This window comes from Mytilus trossulus, chromosome 2 (assembly GCF_036588685.1).
Source record: "Mytilus trossulus isolate FHL-02 chromosome 2, PNRI_Mtr1.1.1.hap1, whole genome shotgun sequence".
NCBI classification, from domain to species: Eukaryota; Metazoa; Mollusca; class Bivalvia; order Mytilida; family Mytilidae; genus Mytilus; species Mytilus trossulus.
This window is the reverse complement of record NC_086374.1, coordinates 30378807-30389575: the sequence shown is the minus strand read 5'-3', so window position 1 is coordinate 30389575 and position 10769 is coordinate 30378807.

The following is a 10769-nucleotide window of genomic DNA, read 5'->3' as shown; positions in this document are numbered from 1 at the left end:
TGGAGGATTTACCTGAAATTGACATTTACACACACCAGGTAACCAGACAGAGATAGGAATCACAAGTTAATTGTATTATCAACAATCAGTTGGAGTTATTTTTAAAAATGTCACGATTTAATAATCAGTTATGATTTACGTGGTAATGTTTCATGAATATTTCATTTGAACATTAAAGCTGCATTTATTTGATCTATTTTAACCACTTTTTAGAGTTTTATATTCTTTTTAATGCATTATTAAAAAAGGATATATTTGTGAGATTTTATTAAAGAGTGGCATGTGATATTTTTGTATAATTTGATCTTGTGTTTTATCTGTTTTTGTATGTAATGTTTGCATAATTGATACATTATAAAGATAGTTTTCCTTATATATGTCTTCTATTAAGGTCTTATCAGATAGTTTACATAAATATTAATTTACATTAGTGCTTTTGTTATAAAATTCTATGTATTTTGAAGTCTGTGATATTTCGCTATTCTTATATTGAAAAATGATATAACTTAATGACTTTTCTTTATAATTTTTTGCTATATTGAAATAACCAGCAGCCTGTTTGCCAATGAAATGATTAAATTAGCAGAATTTAAGAATCTCATTGAGTGAGTTTCTGTTTTGTGCTTATTTTACAGAACCAAATGTTGTTTAAAGAAAAGTTTACTGTAGAATAATTGTAATTTGATAGAAATGCATACATATATACTTTGAACCAGATCTTACATTTATGTTATGAAGCACATCTGTGATAAGTGGAATTAAATTTATGAAAAAAAACCTGTTTATTTTGTTTATGCATAAGCTTATTCATTGACATTGCTGTCCTCAATGGTCTTCTGTGCTGGCAGATACTTGAATAGATCCCACATATTTTCATCTTTCTTTTCTGACATTTTTGCTTTGCCTGCAAATTAAGCTGAAAATTTCACAAAGAACTAGAAAATAGTTATCAAAGGTACCAGGATTATAGAAAAGCCATATGATTAGTATTTTACACATATTTCCTTATTAAAGTCATTTGTATGTTTTTAATGGCTGTTATTTTACAGATCCAAAAACAAAGAAAATTATATAATTTTAAGACAGTTTGTTTTATGGCACAAATCAAGTCTGTTTTAAACATCGCTAAGTAATGTACTTTGCTAATATAACAAATTGGTATCTGATGACCTGAGAGATATGCACTGAATCGTGACAATTACCGGAATAAGTCAAATTGTGATAGGTTAATTGATATGTCATTTAGATCTACTAATGTTGTGTTGTCACGCAACTTGTGTCTATCTAACAATCACAAGAAAATGTAATATATCATATAAAACAAATTTCATCTCACCATATCGCCATAATATATGAGAACATTTTGCTGTTTAACATAGGAAATAAAATGCATATTCAGGAAGAAAACATGTAAATGCAATATTGAAATAAATCCTGCAGAGATCAAATCAAACATTTTTAACCGCACAGCAACTGTTAAACTCCATTTTTGTCGAAAAAGTGAGACATAGCGATCCTAGATTCCATTGTCGGCAGCGTCCACAAATGGTTAAAGTTTATGAATTTTAACAACATTCTTAAACTATCCTGAATTTCTACTAAACCTAGACAGACGCTTTTTTATCATCATAAGATAGAAGTATTTACAAGTTTATTTTGTAAAAAAACAAATCCTGTTTTCTCGTATTTTACTTATAAATGGACTTTCTGCCAGGCAACATAACATTCACTCTGTTGTAAAAGTTGTTAAAATTATAATAATTTTCTTAAACTACCCTGGATTTGTATCAAATTTGGACAGAAGCTTGTTTATGATCAAAAGCTAACATTGAAGGAAATTTTGTTAACATAACCACTGGGTCGATGCCTCTGCTGGTGGACTGTTACTAGTAGTCCCCGAGGGTATCACCAGCCCAGTAGCCACTACTCCGGTACTGGCATGGAAATACGTTTTGTTTGTGTTATTGAATTTGCTGTTACAAAATGTTAAAATTATTATAAATTAAGGAATGTATCTCCCTTGTGCAATGCTCTGATTCCTTTCACGGATTTGGCTATACTTTTTGGAACTTTTAGATTTTAGCTCTTCATCTTTTATATAAGCTTTGGATTTTACATATTTTGGCCACGAGCATCACTGAAGAGACATGTATTGTCGAAATGCGCATCTGGTCCAGAAAAATTGGTACCGTTAATGATATTGTAACTGTTTTTCTGTATTTTACTTATAAATGGACTTCGTTTTTCCTACAGTTTACATTACATACAGTCAATGTTTTAAAAAGATTCATAAACTATCCTGGATTTTTACCAAACTTGGACAGAGCTTCTTAAAAACAAAAGATAGTATGAAAGGAATGTGTTTTCTTCATTTTGTTGAGCCTGCGATTAAGAGCAAACGTAGTCGAGATGTAGTATGTCCAGAGCTTTTGATTTTACAACTTAATAAAAGAATTTGCGTTTGAATTTTCCTCGGTGTTCGGTATTTTTGTCTTTACTTTTTACCAAGTAGTAAAGTTTAGATATTTATTAAAGGTACCAGGATTATAATTCAACACGCTAGGCGCGCGTTTCGTCTTCTACATAAGACTCATCAGTGACGCTCATATCAAAATAGTTATAAAGCCAAAAAAGTACTAAGTTGAAGAGCATATAGGTCCAAAAGGTTGTGACAAATGCGGCTTAGGTAATCTTTTTCTGGGATAAGAAAATTCTTAGTTTTTCGAAAAACTTGATGATTTGTAACAGGAAATTTATAAAAAAAATATCATATAATTGATATTCATGTCAACACTGAAGTGCTGACCGGACTACTGACTGGGCTGGTACATTTGTGTAATACCATCGGGGACGACATAAGACTCAGGGAATATCTGCTTCAAAAGTATTCAAAATCCAAAGTTCCTTTAACTTGTGTCAAAATTGCTTATACGATCTATGTCTGTGCGTAGAAAAACCTTTGTAAGAAGTATTTTGATTAACTTTTATAGTATATAAAATTAGATTGGAATAACAGATTAATTTGGGTTGAAAAATATAACGCACGACGTGTTTCCCTGTCTTCAATATTGTCTGTTGATATACGTATACAATGAATGTTACTAGTAAGTAGCAAGACTGCAAAGTGTTCCAGAATTTTTTTTTTAAATATTGATATAAATCTGTTATTGCGTTCTGGTGCTGTTTTGTAATTTAAGTAGCACTAATAAAAAACTTCAAATTTGAAGATTCCTTCAAACTATCACATCACTTGTGAATCTGTCGACAGTGTGGGTTGATTGATCGTTACAATGTCTTTATTACTCAAACCACTGGTGATACTCCTTCATTAATTGCAGTCGGATATTGAATATCCCCTTACCAAATTCCTTGAAGATTTAAATTGTATCTTGGAATGTTGTTTTACATGCCATCTTCAATCAGTTACGAATATTGTTTCATAAGTTCAAAATCTGATTAGTATTCTTTCTTGAAAATATTTCGTTGTTCTAAAAATTATATAGATATAGGAAGATGTGATGAGTGCCAATGAGACAACCCTCCGTCCAAGTAACAATTAATAAAAGTAAACCATTATAGGTCAAGGTACGGCCTTCAACACGGAGTATTGGCTCACATCGAACAGCAATCTATAAAGGGCCCCAAAAATTACTAGTTTAAAACCATTTAAACGGGAAAACCAACGGTATTATCTATATAAAAATGTATGCATTTATTTTAGATATCAATTTGCTATTCAAGACTTCTGATACATTTTCCAATAGTCGACTGTATATTTGTCTATGTCATGTCAGACTACTCGTAAATAAGTCAATAAGAAGCTATGTTCTCAAGAATCATGCCATGTCTTCTCAATTCCTAAGACCTTTTCGCTTATCAAATCAACTGTAGTTATGTTATATGGATATCACAAGCACAATATCAGAATCAGACATTTAAGAGATCATATATATCTATTGTAGCAATTTCCGAGTAGTTAGCGATTGCTCTACGATTAATAAAAACGAATTTGTTAATAAGAGTCAGAACAATTTAATGAAGAAAAAACTCAATTATATATATTCCCAATTTCATCGACAATGACGAATGTCAATCAGCAATATATTTATAAATTTCTCGACATACGTGTGAATAAATTGTATGTTGTTACACATTAAAAAGGATATTTGTCAGGCAGTGGTTATATTAATACCGCAGTAACTGTTATACAAATCTATGTTTAAACATTATCTTAGGGGAATTTTCATACTAAAAAGAGTTTCCTGTACCAAGTAAGAAATAAAACAGTTATAATCCATTCGTTTGATGTGTTCGAGCTTTTGATTTTGTCATTTGATATGGGACTTTCCATTTTGAATGGAGTTCAGAATGTTTTGTGATTTTACTTTGTACATCTTCCATTCAGTTACAGAAGAGCTTTTCAATGTTTAAATAACCCTACTTCGTATTGAATTCGGAGACAATTAAAGTATGCAGTGTCTGTAATTAAAGTAGTATGAGAGATATTTTACTATGACATGGCATTAATAGTTTGTTGACTTATGAGTTTGAATATCCCATTGGTATCTTTTACTTTTCTTTTATCAGAATTTGTTCTTTATGACGATTTAAGAAAATCTCCATTTCATGTGCTAGTTAAAATTTTCATAATTTAGATGACGCAACAAATAATGTATGATTCCCGAATGTAAACATAATAGTTATCAAAAGTACCAGGATTATAATTTTAAAACGTTTGTGTTGAAAAATTTATTACTTAATCTTAAAGAAGCATTCTTTATATCGTCGATAGCACTTTATCCAAATTGTTCTAATAATTTATCTGCGTCTAAATCATATTTATACTTTGTAACTGTAATTAATGGCTCTCATTTTATGTAGCATTGTCTTACCTAACTCAGGAATAGACCGTGAAATTGGCAAAAAAATCTAATTTGACATTAAAATTAGAAAGATTATACCATATGGAACATGTGTACTAAGTTTCAAGTTGATTGGATTTGAACTTCATCAAAAACTACCTTGACCAAAAACTTTAACCTGAACTCGCGCTTTCATTTTCTATGTTCAGTGGACCGTGAAATTAGGGTCAAAAGTCATATTTGTCTTAAAAATTAGAAGGATCATATCATAAGGAACATGTGTACTAAGTTTCAAGTTTATTGGACTTCAGTTTCATCAAAAACTACCTTAACCAAAAACTTTAACCTGAAGCAGGACGAACGGACGTACGCACAGACCAGAAACATAATGCTCCTCTACTATCGTAGGTGGAGCAAACAAATTGGTAAACATCGTCTTTTAAAGGCATAATTCTATGTCTATACAGTTGACTTATGGTTTCTGTATTTTAATATATTTGTAGGTTTCAACACTGGGATCAAGTTTTTTTAAAAGGCTAATATTATAAACTTAACACACCAATAAATGTCCACACACTTTTTTCATCAAATATGAGCAGTGGTGTCAGAAAAGATATTTCTAAAAGTTTCTACTCACGACAAATTTAGGGTGATGGCATTAGCAAACACTGACATGTTGTCCAGATGTATTAAATAAGTGAACCTTGAAACCATTAAGTAAAAAAAATAACGTTGTCCACTTACTCACATTAATGGTTTTGCTGTCAGTAGTGTAAACCCTTAATGGTGATCATTTTATAATAGAATAAGGTTAAGACCAAGTGACTCCTGTCAAAAAAACATGTACACTTTTCGGACATTCTATAGGGAAATAGATTTGATCTATTACTAAAAAAATACAGATCCTTACTTTCTAATTTAGAAAAGAAAAAGAAAAATAATGGGGAAATATTGTCATAAAAACAAAGTACGTTTAACTTTCGATATCACTAGGAAAACTGTCTTTCTAGTTATGAAGGTGAAAGATTGTTGTTCCCTAAAACAATAATGATAACGCAAATACTGAGTCTTCGACCTTGACAAATGCCGTTTTTTTGTGAAAAAAAAAGAAATCTGATTCCAATCATAAATATTTCGAATCAAAAATTATCATCATACTGGACTGTCTGATTGTCGTTAAAAACTTCCATTTTTTTGTTACCAAATATATGGAAATTGACTACTCTAAACTAAGATCACCTAGGTATATATGATGAAAATCTCTTTTTACTCTATCAACTTTGAAAAATTAGTAGAAGTACTTTTAATATGGTGTACTGTTTAATGCAAACGATGATAACATATGTTTAAGAATTATGTTATATGCGGATTTTACAACGGTAACGTGTAAGTATTGAAATAATGTAACTAACATTTTCAAATTGTTGGTACATGAGATTTGAAGGTCGTACATATTTGAATGAGAAAAGGATGTTTTCTTATGTAAGAATCAAATTTACAGACCTTTAAAATATTAACTCATTGTAAGCTTTTATTTTGAATGAACAAGGACCTGAGCTTTGTGACTAATTGATTTGTCAATAACATTCTCGGTTCAAATTTTAGCACCAGATGCACATTTTCACAATAAAGTCTCTCCATAATCCAAAATCATGTAGGCCCCTAACAGGAGGGATTGTGCCTGATTTGAATTTGATGAAGACATGATATTTCAACCAATTAAATTGAGGTCTAGAACAAGCATATCAATAACTGCTAGTTTTTAATTTAAGTTTCATTGTCATTTTGCGTAGTTTTTTATTTACTTTTCAGACATCGGACTCGGACTTTTTTTAAACTGATTTTTACTGTGCGTACTCTTGCAAAGGGGAAGGTTTGAGATATCACAGAACATTTTTCAACCCCACTGCATGCTTGCGCTTGTCCCGAGTCAGGAGCCTCTGTTAGTCTTGTATGTTTTTTTTTTATTTCAGTTTATTTATATGTTTTGGATGTTAGTTTGCTGTCCATTTTCACTGAACAGGTAAACATTTTGTTTTGGTCCAGTCGAATCCCTTCTTCGAGTGTAGGATTTTTATTCGCTGTTTTGAGGACCCATTTGTTGCCTTCGGCTGTTTTCTACTCTTTGATGGGATTGTTGCTTCATTGACACGTTTCCCATTTCCTTTCTCAGTTTTATAATAAACCAAAAACAAAACGAACAATGAATCACAGCTTAACACGAGGAAGATATTGTCTTTGATATTAGAAAATTTCTACAGACTGTAAAAACACAATATCCCCATTTTTCATGATTCGGGACTAACAATTCATCCGCAGAGGTTTCAATCCAGTCTCAGTATTTACATTAACGATATCAATTCTCCTGCCCCGATGCGGATTTTTCTCTATCTGTTTTTTAATCGTTTAACTTCATATTAAATTCGTCAGCTTTGAAACACATCAAAATGCATTTAAAGAGCCATATGTTGTTTAGTAAACGTCGTTGTTAAATTCATAACAACCTCAGCCAGATTCAACTCCTAATATCTATTCTATTTATACTAATTTCACAATTTAAAGTTGTTCTTAAAAGTGACGAAAGAACTGATTCAGGAAATCTTTTCACTTTCTTCTAAATGTAAAAACGATCACAGAAGTAAATAAATGCTCTTCTAAGAAATAGATTAACATCGGCAAGACAGATTCAATTATTTGTTGGCATCGGATATTTAAACTGAAACAAGGCTTAAATTGGAATCGAATATCAATCTCAAGATCAGTATTTTTATTTGTTGTTTAATTAATTAGAAAATGTAGCAAGTTTAAACGTAAGGTTTGCATAACTATACTTCATAATAGGAAAACATGTATTTTGATCCTCTAATAAAATAAGAATAACACTTCAAAAATTTTATGCGTCCGAGGCATATACAGAATACATTAATGTTTCTTTGCATGTAAATAGTCCATGAGAAATCATTAAAAACATTTTTTTTTACTAAAAATGCCACGATCTGTTTTCTGATAACTATTCTGTTCTTTGGTCGGGGTGTTGTTACTTTGACATATTCCCCTTTTCCTTTCTCAATTTTTTTTTGAAAGTATTTCCATTAAATTAGGATTTTCGTTCCTAACCACATATAAGTTGCAATATTGGATTTGAGGTGACAAGGACAAAACAAAATATGAGTAAGATTGAAGGAAGATGCTGGTTATACTTCAATGTGACATCTACTCAACACCAAAATCTTCCCAAAATAAATCTTGAAACATCATACAGTCTTCTTCAATTGATTTATATCAACATGTAAAGCTCTTTCATCGCCCCTATACAAATTTAAAGAGCAATCATAGTTTTCTGACTTCAAAACACGCTTCGGAACAACTTAGAATTAGGTATCGATTTGTCACAAGTTTTTTTTCAACAGTTTTTTTTGTTTTTTTTTTAATCAAAGACATATTTTTATCGTTCAAATGAAAAATTAGTAATCCTACTTTGACGCCTGAAAAAATTGTCATTCATTTGCTACTCTTAAAATACAGAATCAGATCATAAATTATCCTAACCAGAAAAAATAAATTCAACAATTTTTTTTACAATGTGAGTAAATTCCCTCCCCCCCCCCAAAAAAAAACACAACTCAACTCCCGGTGTACCAAGTCATGGAAATAGCCATTGTTACATTATAGTTCGTTTCTGTGTGTGTTACATTTCACTGTTGTATCTCTGTTGTGTCGTAGTTCTCTTATATTTGATACGTTTCCCTCAGTTTTAGTTTGTAACCAGGACTTGTTTTTTTCTCTACCGATTTATGAATTTTAAACCGCGGTATACTACTGTTGCCTTTATGTAAAAGAGTAATAATAAACAATGTATGTAGTGCAAAGAAGAAAAGAAAAAGTTCTCGTACCCCAGACTTGAATCAATGCTTCATTTTAAATGTTTGACCAAATGGCCGATTTGGTGAAGTTAATTTGAACAATTAACGAACTGCTTATGTTCATCTGAAATAATTAAGCTGTGGTTTTACAAACACGTACTCCCTATCTTAAACACTATAAACCTTTCTTTCAATTACCATAATAATAGAAGAATGCAGACCTACTTATATTTGACATGTTCTAAAAAGGTAAGACGTAAAATACCAAAATGATATTCAAATTCATACGTTGAATACAACCGGAAAATGCCATGAACAAAACCCAAAAAAAACGAAAAATAGTACACAAATCACAATACAGAAAACTCAAGTCTGAGCAACGTGAAACCCTACAAAAATCTAAGGTGACATCCATTTGACGTGGCTCGTTACTTGTACATACCGTCATTGTGTGTTTGTACGGTATGGTACATTTTTTTTGTCTTTAAAATTTGCTTATGTGCTTTGTCTATATGCCCTTTTTGTGTTCTTTTGTTACATATGTGTTTGTTTTCATAGTTAAGATTAAAACACAATGTTGACTGTTGTACCCTTACTTTGACATTTTACCTGTTATATCTGTGGTTTTTTTTTCACAATATAATGGAATATAATTGGAGTTAAGATAGCTATAAAACAAGGTTTAATCCACCATTTTCTAAATAAGAAAACGACTGTCCATAGTCAGGAAAAATGAAGGACAAGAGTACCAAAAAACAATTGTATTACAATAGCGCTATAACACAATTATGGGATGTTTGATTACAGAGCCACTTCATATATATCAGAGAAACACAAAAAGGCATTTAGTGGTTATCGTTTGTTGCGGAGTAACATAGTTTCTCGTTTGAATTGTTTTACATGTTTCTTTTCGTTAACTAAGCGGTATGTTTTTTTCCTCGTTTTAAGATTCCGTTGTAAATTTCTGTGTTATTTAGTCTATGGGGAGAGATATCTCATTTGGCAACCATTCCACATCTTATTTTTTATACTGAGGGCACTTTGGAACTCGCGATAAATAAAAACAGTCCAAAGAAAGAAAGCATAGGGTGGCTGTTTTATTCATGGTATAATTAATATGTATGAATTAACACACACAGAGGTATCTTTAACCGCTGAAAACTCAATTTCAACTTCTCTTTTATTTTGTAGTTGGTCTCATTCTTGATACTAAAAGATTGTGGCCACTGTGTGAAATTTTTTAAAATATATTTGTTAATGAATATATAGCTATAGATTACAACTTGAATAATAATCTCATCATATGAATAAGATTGAAGTTTTGTATTTGCACTAGACACTCGTTCCGTCTACAAAATACCGGTTAGTGACGCTCAACCCAAAAATGGTAAAAAGGGTCAAATAAAATATGACTTTGAAGAGCATTGAGGACCAAACATTACTAAAAGTTTTGCCAAATACAGCAAAGGTTATCTATTCCTGAGATAGAAAAGCCTTAGCTTTACAAAAATCAAGCATTCGAAAAATGTGCACCATATGTAAATTTAATCTTGCTATGTCTATTTTGAATTTATGATAATAGTATGATGAAAGCCTGCGATCTAAATTATAATTGCAATTCAAATTTGTTCTAGTTAACAGATGAAGTGTCAGCTAAGCGAACACTTTGTTAGAACATTGAGCCATTAATTTCCCAAGAGAGGATCAATTTGGTTTTCATGATGACATATGATTTAATAGTACATGAAACTATGAAATGTTCATATAATATGAATAAAAACTAAATTCAAAAAGATCTTGAGAATAACGACATCTGACTTGAAATTAAATAAATAATGTAAGAATATGTTCTTACTATTTAATTGTGAAATGATCAAATCACGGATTAGGTAAATATGTGTTCTTTCCTTAACGCCTTCGTCTTCTATTCTAAACTTTCAAATTGAAAAAAAATATATCATTTTGACATAAATGCTATTTTATTTAGCTTTGTTGTATATTTATTTGTTTTATAAATGAATTTAAATGTAAACACAGTTATTCA